The sequence below is a fragment of the Magnolia sinica genome, chromosome 19 (assembly GCF_029962835.1).
Source record: "Magnolia sinica isolate HGM2019 chromosome 19, MsV1, whole genome shotgun sequence".
Taxonomy (NCBI): domain Eukaryota; kingdom Viridiplantae; phylum Streptophyta; class Magnoliopsida; order Magnoliales; family Magnoliaceae; genus Magnolia; species Magnolia sinica.
Window position 1 is genome coordinate 16314475 of NC_080591.1, and position 13855 is coordinate 16328329.

Here is a 13855-nt window from a genome sequence, read left to right on the forward strand (position 1 = left end):
ATATACTTGAGCAAGAATCCAAGTCAGCACTCCAAGTCGAAGCACATGGAGATTCGGTATCATTGGATCAAGGATACTTTGAAACATAAGGTGTTACAGCTTGAAAAGGTTCACATGGACAATAATGGGTAAGACATGATGACCAAGGCATTGCTCAAGGGCAAGTTTGAGGTTTGTAAAAACTTAATTAGCTTGAAGAAGGCAAATTCCTCCTGAGTCAGAAAGGGGGAGATTTGATAGGTTTTCCTCCTCAGTTCAAAGGAGAGGTTGTACAACGCGGATATCCTAAATCTTGCTGGATCGCGCTGTTCGACCAGTCGAGTGGCCTGCTCGACCGGTCGAAGGGGCCTGCTCGACCGGTCGAGGGTCGCTCGACTTAAAGTCTAGCAAGCCATGATTTTTAGTCTCGACCAGTCAAGGGCCTGGCTCGACCAGTCGAGGGTTATGCAGATTTTGCATGAATTTGGTGGGGACTGCGTAAATTTGAGGCGATTTTCGCAGATGTGCGAAAAGGAGTTTCCTAAACTATAAATAAGGGTCCCTAAGGCTATTTTAAGGTATGCTAAGGCTTCCTAAAGTGATTCTAGAGAGAAAAAAAAAAGAGAGGAAGCTTGCGGAAGGAAGGGTTCTTCTTGTAGAGGTGATCTATTGTGCAGTCGATGTCTCAGCGCTTCTCTTATTATTCATCCACTCCTACGAAAGTGAAGAAGGTTTGATCCAAGCGATGTGTGCTTATGATCGGTTGTAACGTTGTACTTCATAGTGAATTGTTACTCTGGACAAGATCCCGTGATTTTTACCTCTTCAAGGATTTTCCATGTAAAATCTCTTGTGTCGTGTGGTTTGTGCTTTGATTTATTTCATTGTTTTATCCTATAATTCTAGTGTTTTTAGGAGGCGAGATCCTGAGGTTTTTGTGTAACACTCCCAACAATATGAAGGCAGTTTAAGAAATAACATTTCGTTGAAATATTTCATCAAACACTAGGCAAGCACCATTAAGATCGAAATGACCAAGTCACCAAGCCGATTCGATTCCAGTCAATTTGAGTTGAGGTTCGAGCCGAGTTGAGTTGAGCTCGGGCAAGCTCGAACTCGACTCGAAATTTTTTTAAGCTCCAAAAACTATCTCGACTCGAACCGAATTCAGTTTCAAGATGAGGCGAGTTGAGCTTTTTCGAATTCAGCTGACCAGCTAACTCGACTTGTGTACAACTCTGGGATTATGTGAGAATCTGGACTCACCCAAGATGGTATAGCCCTTACTATGGGGTCCGCCATGATGTATGTATCATGTATCCACACCATCCATCCTTTTTTACAAATATTTTTAAGGCATTTGTCTAAAAAATGATTATGAAGTGGACCATACCATAGGAAGCAATGGTGATTGAACTCCCTGCCATTAAAAACTTATCAGGGAGCACTTTAATGTTTCCGTAGTGTTTATTTGCCATCCAATCTATTAATAAGGTTACATAAAGGGAAATAACAAATATCAGCTTGATCCAAAACTTTTGTGGCCCATTAATGGTTAGTCACCGTTGTTTCTTGTGGCATAGTCCACCTGATAATTGGATCTGCTTCATTTTTTGGATAATGCCTTAAAATGATTTGGAAAATTAGATGGACGGTGTCGATAAATGATACATAATCAATGTGGGCCCCATGGTATGGGTCGCACCTTCTTGGATGAGTTCGAGGTCTCACCTAATCCCCTCCCCACACAATTCATGTCCATTTTGTATTGGTGGGTCATATGTGGTGCCTCAAAATCGTCACCATGCATCGTCGTATTAGGCCCACTAGATGTGTGAGCAACTAGCACTTCAATGAAAACATAAACACGTGGGACATCAATTTATATCTTCTTCAGCTCTATTCATTCACGAGTGAAGTGACCCTTCTGCTTGCAATTCCAACAAGCCAGTTTTGTCTTGTCCTTTATTCCATTGCATTTTTCACATATACGCTTACTCCCAAGAGTCAGGAAGAGATCTCATAACATCGAGCACTTGTTGCTTGTCGTTAAACATGTTACCGGATGCTTTCAAGTTACGGATCATTTGTAATATCTTACAAAGATTCTCAATCATACTCGTATTGGAAGCCATCTTGTATGCTTCAAAACTCAAAAGACAAATTAAAAGTATGTAACCTGATAACAGTTGTACCGGCAAACTAAATATGCAGTACGTCCCACATTTCATTTATTGTCTTACAATCCTTGAATTGTCCAATCAAATTGTCATGCATGTCACTGAGTAAAAGTGATGCACAACTATTTTATGTAGTCCAATTCTAAAATGCCTCTAGGACACAGTGGTGTTGAGTTGTTGTTCCCTACTCGGGGGTTCCATGCTAATCATTAAAGTTTCAAAAGCACATTATGTAACATCCTGAATTTTAGGGGTCAAGCAACATCCCGAGTATCACTTTTGCTTTGCAGAAGCATAATTTCCCATTATAGTTACAATGACATAAAAATAATCATAATAGCTAAGTGAAACAGTGTATATAAGTCAAAAAATAAGTGTAGTCATGACAATCTCCAAAATGTACATACAACCAACCAAACCAATGGAGTCCACTTAGCCGGGGACTCCAATATACATGTCAATAAATAAATAAAGTATAGAGTGTAATGTTTCCATCCAATGCTCAAGTAACAACACGGCGATGAAGTATACTAGTCTATGACTACCCATCCGAGAACTGAAAATATAGAACCTTCTCTATCGGGTCCAAATAGGCTCTAAGGCGTCAGCCTCAGTGGTGTCTGCATTGATAAAATCATCCATTTGGTGTTTAAAAATATCATTCCCTGTTGGGAATGAGTGATCAACTCAGTGGTACAATCTTCCTAACTTACACATATTATCAACACAATTAAGCATAACTAATGATAGCATAATAAAGCAAATAGTTTCCTAAACCGGTTCATTAAGTGCACGTATGGCATGATATGCGTATGCATGTCGTTCGAACAACACTCTGGCTCAAAAAATTAGCCATAAACAAATAAAGTTCGTTCGAATGGCACTCTGGCCTGGAACAGTCGGTCAACATGAAATAAAGATCATTTGAACAACATTCTGGCTCGGAACAATCAACTAATATTAAATAAAAGTCATGCAAATGACACTCTAACCTGAAACAATTGGTCAATATTAAATAAAGGTCATGAAAACCACACTCAGGCTTGAAACAATTGGCTAGACACCAAATGATGCTCATGTGATGTATGCATGCTTAGCCCGACCTTTATTGATCCATTTACATACAACCATATTAGCGAAGTTAAGATACCATCATTATATCACAAGTCGATAATAGGATCACATACCTTGTTATAATATGTAACACTTTGTCATTAGTGCCCATTGATCCAGTTTTATGTTCACCACCCAATAACATGTAAAAGGTGAGTGTCGTTACCCAACTATCAAATATGAAAAGGAGTCATCACCCAAATCCAACAACAACAAGGTGGGCTCATCACCTCCATTTATGCTCACTGGTCACTATGGGGGGGGGGGGCTAATCACCCAACATATATAATCCGGCACCTCAAACATAGTGACTCATATCACCTTGTCTGACTCATGAATCTTTTATATAATTGTATCGTAATAACGGTTATGAATGAACTCACATACAATGGAAATAGTAGTATCATATATTATATAAAGTGTATTTCAACAACAAGCATATAAATGATCAATCCTGCATTAGATTAATCCGATCGATAACGAATAACCTTAATAAAACCGACATTGGGTGTAGAGAATCTCGCATAGTTCCAACTATTTTTTGTCATCCGTGTTCAACTTCGGTCGATCGAACAAGCTTGGAATTGCCAACCCAATGAGGGCTACCTGCTTAATTAAACAATTTTACAAAGCTTGATTAGCAACAATAATAATTCGGATCATCAAGTAGTTAATCTTAAGTATAAAACAATTCAATACTCATATGGATTTAATGGAATACATTTACAAATTAATACAATCACATTTATATCAAAAACAACTTAATAAGCGTCATAGAAGAGTTATAATATTAGAAATTTCATATCATTCGAGTATTTCATCGAGCATGTTGTCTACCAAAAGTAAACAATACAAGAATTGTAATAATAAAGTGAAACAAGTGCTTATGTATAAGAATTCTAAATAAAACATGGATTCATTATCTGAGATTATCAAGGTTTAATAAAAAAAACTTAAAAGAAATAACCTGTACCTTAAAAAGGTTTTACACAATCTAATCACACTTAGGGTTAGGGTTCTTTGAGGAAAGAAGTTGATTCCTAAATTAAAATCAAAAGAAATTCATTACAGACAAATCATCTATCATTTAGTTGCAAGAATCGAAAGGTTGGATGCAAATCTTAGCTCCGATTACAAGTAGGGGTGGATTTAGTAATAGCTTAGGGTTTAATCGAAGGAAACTTAGTAAGGTTAAGCACCAAGACCATTTCCTCTCTCTCTCTCTCTCTCTTGCAGAAAAGCTAAGCCGATTGAGAATTTGTTCTGAAAGAAAAATGAAACTCAAATCTTATTCAATGGCAACGTGAACACTTAGGCAATACAAGTGCAGTATTTAAAATCAAATTACAATGATTTAGTTGTAAATCAAATAAAAAAGGAATCCCATGAAATCTGGTTTTAGACGTTTGACAATCTATTCTACACACCATTTGTTGCAATGACAGCTAGATAACTGGGCTTGATAACAGGGAAAGTTGTTATGTTGACAGCTTGATAACAGAAGAATTTGATAACAGAGAATCCCTCTTTACTTTGGGATTTGCTGAACTACCATGCAGATTTAAATGCAAATTTGAACTTCCCAACTTTATAGGCTCGATTGGATTGCCATCTTGGTCTGAACATGTTGCCGTTAGAGCTCTAAGATTACTCAACTTCTCTCCATTAATTGAGGCTAGATTGTGAGAGTCTTCACCCTTTTTTTCTCCAAGAATCTCGTGTATCCTTATTTTTCCATTGACTCTCACAATTGTTGGTAGTGCTGAGCTGTGATAGGTTGCTAATACCCCCCCCGCAAACTTTGTCGGGGCTGAAGGCAAAGTTTGTTGCGGAAATATTGAAGAGCTGTTTTTGGCATTAGTTTAGTGAAGAGGTCGACAACTTGATTATCAGAGGAGATATGTTGTATGACAACTAGTCCACGGGCAACACGTTCGCGCACAAAATGATAATCCAACTCGATATGTTTGCTTCGGGCATAGAATACCGGATTTACTGTCATATGAAGTGCACTAAGATTATCGCAATAAAGTATGAGAGAAGATGACAATGTAATGCGAAGATCTTTGAGAATGAAGGTCATCCAAGTGAGTTCAGCTGTTGTGTTAGCCATTGCTCGATATTCTGCTTCGGTGCTTGACCGAGAAATTGTATATTGTTTCTTTGCACACGAAGAGATAAGGTTGCCTCCAAGGAAAGTACAATAACCAATAGTACATCGTCTCGTTGTAGTGCACCCTGCCCAATCTGCATCTAAGAAAGCAAACAGATCAAGTGTAGTGTGTGAAGAAAAATTTAATCCCATATCAATTGTTCCTTTGACATATCGTAAAATACGTCAAACCATTTTTAAATGTGTCATTGTGGGAGCATGCATGAATTGAGATACATAATTAACACTAAATGAAAGATCAGGACGAGTGAGTGTAAGGTACTTTAAAGCTCCAACAAGTCTTCGATAGTAACTTGGGTCTTCCATGAGAGTATCATTGGAAGATATTTTTGTTTTAGTTTCAAGAGGTGTACTTATCGGCTTACAGTCAACCATATTTGAGCGTTCAAGTATTGTCAATGCATAATGTGACTGGGATAGATGAAGGCCACTTGTTGTTGTTGTTATTTCCATCCCAAGAAAGTGGTGAATATGTCCTAAGTCTTTCATTGTAAATTCACTGCTTAGCAACGTAATAAAATTTGAAATAAGTGTTGGAGTTGATCCTATGAGCAGCATGTCATCTACATAAAGAAGTAAAATCAATGAGCCATAGTCCGAATGGAAAACAAACAATGAAGGGTCAGCTAGACTACAAAAGAAATCATATTTAAGAAGAAATGCACTAAAACGATCAAACCATGCACGTGGTGCTTGTTTTAGGCCATAGAGAGCTCTTTGTAATTTGCAAACATGTGTCGGATGTTGAGAGTCTGCCATTCCTGGTGGTTGTTGCAGGTATAGATCTTTAGAAATTAAAATGCAACAAGGCATTTTTTACATCCAGTTGACGAATGCACCACTTTTGAACAAGAGCTATGGTAATTATCATGCGTATTGTCCCTGGTTTGATAACTGGAGAAAAAGTTTCTGTGTAGTCTACTCCATCAATTTGATGATACCCTTTTGCTACTAAACATGCTTTGAGTCGATCTAAAGAACCATCTGGTTTGAGTTTTGATTTAAACACTCATTTTGAACCAATGACATGCATGCTTGGTGTTCGAGGAACCAGTTTCCAGGTCTCATTCTGATGTAGTGCAGCCAGCTCCTCCTCCATGGCTGCTTTCCAACCAGGATGTGCCAATGCAATCTTAATATTGTGAGGCTCACGAGGTATATTAGCTGAGGTTATGGTGGTTAAGGCATACTTAGGATTTGGTTTTACTACACCTAGTTTAGACCGAGTAACCATGGAGTGGACCAATGGTGTTGAGGGACCAAGACTATGATGGGAGGACTTAGGTGTTTCACTTACAGTCTCTTGAGCTATTTCTTGGGTAGACCCATGAGACTCTTGACATTCCTGTGATAGAATTGTTTCGGGTGAACTAGTGTTGTGAAATTCATTAATTTCTGCACTGGTCTGAGACTCGATAGAGGGGGATTGCCTTGATGACTCTGTGGGACTAGAATTTTGGAAAAAACTTAGAGGAGAACAAGTGTTAATTGGAAGCAAGGGACTTTCACATGGGGGTGAGGGAGAGTCCGAAGTTGTACCTGCAGAAGAAGAAATGTTAGTATGTGGTAACCAAGAATAAAAAATACCAATTACCTGTGGCTGATTTGCTGTCATGAAGGATTTGTTGATAGGCTTATATGGAAAAATTAACTCATCAAAGACAACATGACGAGAGATGAAAAACTTTTTACTTGATGGATGATAACACTTATAAGCTTTATGTTTTTCACTGTAACCCACAAAAATGCACGGAAGTGTTTTTGGATCAAATTTGTGTTTTCGTATATCCCAAGTGTAGGGAAAACACTTAGACCCAAATGCTCGGAGTGAGGAATAATTTGGATGTGTCCCATGAAGTGCAAAATATGGTGTTTCAAAGTTGAGAGCAGATGAAGGTAGGCGATTCATAAGATACACAGCTGTGGTGAAGGCCTCTATCCATAAGAATAAGGGTGCACCACAGTGAAATAACATAGTCATTCCTAATTCTCTTATAGTCCTATGGCGCCTCTCAACGACACCAGTTTGCTCAGGGGTATATGGGGATGATACCTGATGAACAATGCCTGTAAAAAGAAAATGAGTCAACAGTTTTGAATTGATGAACTCACCACCTCCGTCTGAATGAAAAATTTTAATTTGCTTGTTAAACTGTCTTACAACAAATTTCTCAAAAGGTAAGTATGCATTAAAAAAATCAGATTTGTTGTGCAAGGGAATAATCCACGTATACTTAGAAAAATCATCAACCAAACATGCATAATATTTAAATTTTGCAATTGATAAAACAGGTGCAAATCCCCACAAATCACAATGAATTTTTTCAAAGACACTAGTACTTAAATGTTCCGAACAAAAAAAAGGTAAACGACTAAGTTTTCCTAGTTGACAACTATCACAAAGATGTTGAAATTTTGTTGTCCCTACGACATCAATAAGTCCTTTATTTTTTAGCATTTGTAAAGCTGAAGACTGTGGGTGGCCTAGGCGTTGATGCCAAACTTCTGCAGTGCCTGATTTGAACCAATGGGAGAAATACAACTCTAGTGAAGTGGGTAGGACATAGAGATCATCCTTGCGTTTCTCTCTTATCATTGCCTGACCTGTTTCCCGTTCCTTAACACAAAAATCAACATTAGAAAATTCACAATTAACAGGAAATTGTTTAGTTAACTGGCTTACTGAAAGTAAATTTTTTGTTAAGTTAGGAACCAATAGAACATCATTGAGAGGTAAGGCAGACACCTTTTGTTTTATACAAGAATCACCAATTGCAAGAATTGGCATGGAAGACCCATCTCCAATTAGCACGGAGTCAGCATCAGAGTATTTACAAAGGTTAGTTAGCATACCTGGCTTACCTGTCATATGTTTGGAAGCCCCAGTGTCAATTGTCCATTTGGTGTCAGCAATGGTGGTGTCCAAAGTGAGTGTTGCAAGTGCTTGTGGAATCTCATCTTGTTGAGTGGATTTCTTTGGCACCCACCAGCATATCTTAGCAACATGGCTTATCATCCCACAATATTGACATTGTTGGTCACGGTACTTGTCCCTCTCTGCAGGTGTCATGCAACACTCACCAGGTGGTGGAGGTCAACTTTGTGATTTTGCTGAAGAAGAGTTCCTCTGCTATTGAGCCTGGAATCCACAGCCATTGGAGGTGAATTTTTGTGAAGGTGCATGATAGCCTGAAGAGTTTGGCTGTGGGTGTTGCTGCTGCTGTTCATAACAAGCCATTTGATGAGTGGGGGAAGAAGCTGAGATGTTTGTGTGGTTAGAGAACCAGTTGCGCCTTTAATCAAAGTTTTGGAGTTGGGAGACCAACTCAGAGTATGATGGCCTGGGAGGCTTCAACATGGTTGTTGTGAATGTTTCATAATGAGGACTAAGGCTAGTAAGAAGGCAGAAGACTTTTTCTTGGTCTAGTACAGGCTTTCCAATGGCTGATAAATTGTCACAGAGACCTTTGAAGGTGTGAATATATTCTGTGATTGTTGTGTTGTCTTCCTTTCGAAGATAGGTCACTTGTTGTCGTAGTGTGAACTCACGTTCTTGTGAGTCTTGTGCATATGCATTTTTGAGAGCCTCCCAAACAGCATGAGCTATGTCGAGACCAACAACGAGTCCTAGAGTTTCCTCAGAGAGTGTGCCAATGATTCACCCTCGAAGGAGACGATCTGACTTTCGCCATGCTATAAAAGCATCTGTTAATTGTGGTGTTGAATTTTTGGCATTTGTGTATTTGGTTGGAGCGGGATCTTCATTTGTGAGATGCCCGACCATTTCTTGACTCTCGGCAAGAGCCAATGCTTGCTCACGCCACAAGGGGTAATTGTTTGGGATGAGTCGGAGGGTGATGACGTTGCCAACATTGAGTGACAAGGTAGTCATGGTGAAAGAAAAAAGCAAAAGGTAATAAGAAAATTGAAGAGAAAAGAGGAAAAAAAAATGCAGGAGCTGTGATAGGTTGCGCCTAGTGTTCACAATGGCTTTGATACCACGCAGAAAAGCTAAGCCGATTGAGAATTTGTTTTGAAAGAAAAATGAAACTCAAATCTTATTCAATGACAACGTGAACACTTAGGCAATACAAGTGCAGTATTTAAAATCAAATTACAATGATTCAGTTGTAAATCAAATAAAAAAGGAATCCCATGAAATCTGGTTTTAGACGTTTGACAATCTGTTCTACACACCATTTGTTGCAATGACAGTTAGATAACTGGGCTTGATAATAGGGAAAGTTGTTATGTTGACAACTTGATAACAGGAGAATTTGATAACAGAGAATCCCTCTTTACTTTGGGATTTGCTGAACTATCATGCAGATTTAAATGCAAATTTGAACTTCCCAACTTTATAGGCTCGATTGGATTGCCATCTTGGTCTGAACATGTTGCCGTTAGAGCTCCAAGATTACTAAACTTCTCTCCACTAATTGAGGCTAGATTGTGAGAGTCTTCACCCTTTTTTTCTCCAAGAATCTCGTGTATCCTTATTTTTCCATTGACTCTCACAATTGTTGGTAGTGCTGAGCTGTGATAGGTTGCTAATATCTCTCTCTCTCTCTCTCCAATTATAGGGCAAATTCGTATGAAGCAGAGGGGTACCTAAGAGTAGCATTTACACAGGATTTATCTGGCCTTAAAGTTGGGTTTGTGCATTAGTTAACCCAATAAGGGTTTGTTTATAGCTTTTGGGGTCCACTATGCAGTGTATGGGTTGATCTACACTATAGGATAGTTGCCCTAGGTGGTGATCTACATAATGCTTCAATTGCATCACAGTTTAGACATGACGATTAATGAATATGGTGAAGAGACTCGTTTAATAGTTACTGATCATCAATTAGGAGTGTGGCTGTACGGATGTTTGCAGAATTATATTTAAGGTTAGTGCTCTAAATTTGATCGCAAACCAACGGTCTGAATGCTATAACATCAAATAAGTTTGAATGTGCACAAATAACTTAGAAGTCTCTAGGCAGCTTCACATATCACATATGCTCACCTTGTGAGTCCAAGTTGAATGTTTCAGTGTGCAGCCTCCGCATTTTGTTCCGCGAGGGACAACGATCTAATCAAGACAAACAAATTTCTATAGTTTCAAGTTTGGCGGCCCATTAATGAGCGGTGTAGAGTCTATTTAGTTAATCAGGCATTTTTTGAATAAATCGGATAGCGAGATTTCTTGTGCATGATAATTAATGTTTGGATTATCTAAGTTCATAACATGAACTATTCGCAATTAACATAAATGGTGACTTGATCATAATTATTCTAAATCATGAAAATTTAAGCTAAACAGGGTTACTAATTGAGTTGGTATGGTTTTTTTTTTATTTATTGTAATGCTCATGTATGTGGTAGGGTTGAGTATGAGAATTTTGCAAGGTGTTACACTTTCTTCATCCAACATGGACAAGATCTTTCAATGCCACATATCATAGTTTTTCTTGTTTTAACTTTTCTTCATTATTAAGATCAACAATTATGTTTTTCGAATATTGCAATCCTTTAATTCAAGAAAAAATAAGCGCACTTAAAAGATGGTTTGTAAACATTCATTTCATATAAACATTTAACACTCCCAAGAATGGTCACTTACAAACCCTAAGAGGGTCTTAAATCGAAAGGATTATGTGACGGTGAAGCCGATGCCTTAATCAAATTATACTTGCCCCATTAGATTGATCATCGATCATTCTCAAAACATCTAAATGGGATGAGGATCAATGACTCTCACTCATCCTCTCACTCGTCCTATGAGGGTATTAATCTCGTATGTTGTTCAAATCGGACCTCTCTCACATTATATTTTCCTTTAGCCAAAAAAAGCAACGGGGGGAGGGGGGTCTAAGGGCGCAATTGTAATGCTAAAAACATATTATAGATTTATAGTCACATTTTCATTCTATTACAAATCTACAATCACATGGTAATTCATATTATAGATCTAAAGTCACATTGTTGTTCTATAAACATATGACAGATCGATAGTCGAATGGTCGTGTAGATCGGCTAATCACATGGTTACACAAATTGCATCAATCATGTGGTTGTATAGATAACGCTAATTTTAACAATCCACCAATCGCACAGACCAAATCACATTATAAACTAGGGTTTTAACCTTTGAATGGAGCGGTTACCATTATGATTGCATCACGTTTCCAACGACCCCCACTACAACATCTGGATTGGTCCAAACATTAATTCCAAAAATGGGTTTTGATCTGATTCCATTACCACATTGACTATCAAAGAAAATCATGATGTTGTAATAGCTATAGGTACTTTACCAACGGGTCGGCCAATCCATGTACAAAGATAAACTAATATATATGTGTGGATTGTTACACACCATGTGCAAGGACGATCTCACATATGGAGATGTATGGGTCAATAAAGATAAACTATTTTAAAAGAAGTTTTCAGGTTTCCTTTTTGTAATGGAGGATGTCCCATTGTCTCTGATACCACTATCGATAGTAGCATATCCAATGTTCGATTATATGAACCCTAACTTAGCGGAAGTGAACTTGAATCAAGTAACGTGATACATTACTCTTATGGTGATAACCAGAACAAACTCCCAACATACGTCATACAAGGGAACAATGAAGTAATCCGCCCTTCTAGAAACTCTGACCACGATGGAGGCCCATGCAACAATGAACTGAGGTCGGTTGACCTTCATTAATGGCGGCGTGAAGGTCGCCGCACCCTATACAAAATGAAAACCCTAAGAGAGAGATGGTTTTGGAATGTATCTTTGAGCGTTTGCCATCTCACTCTATACATAGCTTCACCAACAAGATCCTCTAGCAGTCTATGCACGAGATTTTTATATAATAATAATTCAAGAATCATGTGCTAGGTAGCTCTTAGATGTCGTGTATTTGGAGCTCAGAAACTTAAAATGTGCAAGCTAATTTTAGACTTGCCACAGGTGTGGACTCTCCAATAGGCCCAACCATATGGAGTCTATGACCAACAATTTGTTTGGCTTAGGTTAGGACATGAACCAATAATTAATAATCTTCAAAACCTAAGTAGGCCACACTGTAAGAAAAAAGGTGGGGATGAAATGCTGACCATTGAAATTTTTCTCGGGGCCATAGAATTTTTGGATCAAGTTGATATTTGTATTTTCACTTAATCAGAAATAGACGACATATAAACATAGCGATGGCCCGTGAAGGTTTTAATGGTAGGTATTTTATTTTCACTATTTCCTATGGTGTGACCCACTTGAGTATTGGATCGGTAGTGAAGTAGCTGTTACTCAGTGTAAACACCCCGCCCAAGGTCGATAAGCTAATCAAACCCAATAAGCTCACCCAGTTAACTCATCCACTCAAGTCACTCAATCAAATCCAGTCAACTCACTCGGTCAAACCAGTCAAATTCAATCAACTCAACCTAGTCAAACCAGACCTAATTAAAGTGAACCTAGGAGGACCAAGGGGCTGCACTCCATGGCAGCAGCTTCCCTGCAAAAGCAAGTAGCAAGCCACATGGTGGGCACCGCCCACCACATAGCAGCTCTCCTGCTTTGGCATGAGAGGGTGAACAGCATGTGAAGTTTCCACGAATCTACCTGCAATCATGTGAAAATAGGAATGACTCTGTTGTTCTTCCCTTGAGCCAAAATTGTAATCTTACCACCCCCATCTAATCACCGAGATCTTACCATGTGTTGATCTCAAATCCCGACCATTGGAGCCTTTTCATCCTCAGCATTCTTAACAATTACTAGAAAATCATGCAATGAGGCTATGAAATAGCCCATCCCACTTTTATTTCAGATAATCCAAGACACCTAAAGTTTCCCTAAAGCACCTATAAATTCCTTAGAAATCCTCCAAGCCCTCCTTCTCATCCCTCCACTAAGGAGAAGAAAGTATAAGGAAATGAGTCCAACCAGGTCAATCCAGTCCAACACATCCTCCAACCACTTGAGCAACCCAAACCACGATTCAAACTACTCAATTCAACCCTTGCGACAAAACCGTCCACCTTACTACCCAACCTTGATTAGCTTCATCGAAACCAAATCAATCATTAAGCAACATCCATTCCCTTCTTAACCCCTCCTGCTCGAGCGTAAGCTTTGTGGCTTGCTAAGTTATCAGACTCTGCCCCATCAAAAGCTCGAGTTGACCAGTCAATGTATTTGCTTTAACAAGTGAGTGAGTTAAGATATAATTATTTGATCCGGGTTACTGCTTGGCGGCGATGGTGCATTAACACAACATTTCACACATTTGTGCATCCTTAGTATACAAGAGCTAGGTCTAATCTTTAGTAGTTCATTTAATCCTAAGAAGTAGAGGCCGTATATTTCTACGGGTAGAGAGAGTGCCTAACACTTTTTATCTTTGTCACAGAGGTCCATTATCTTAAA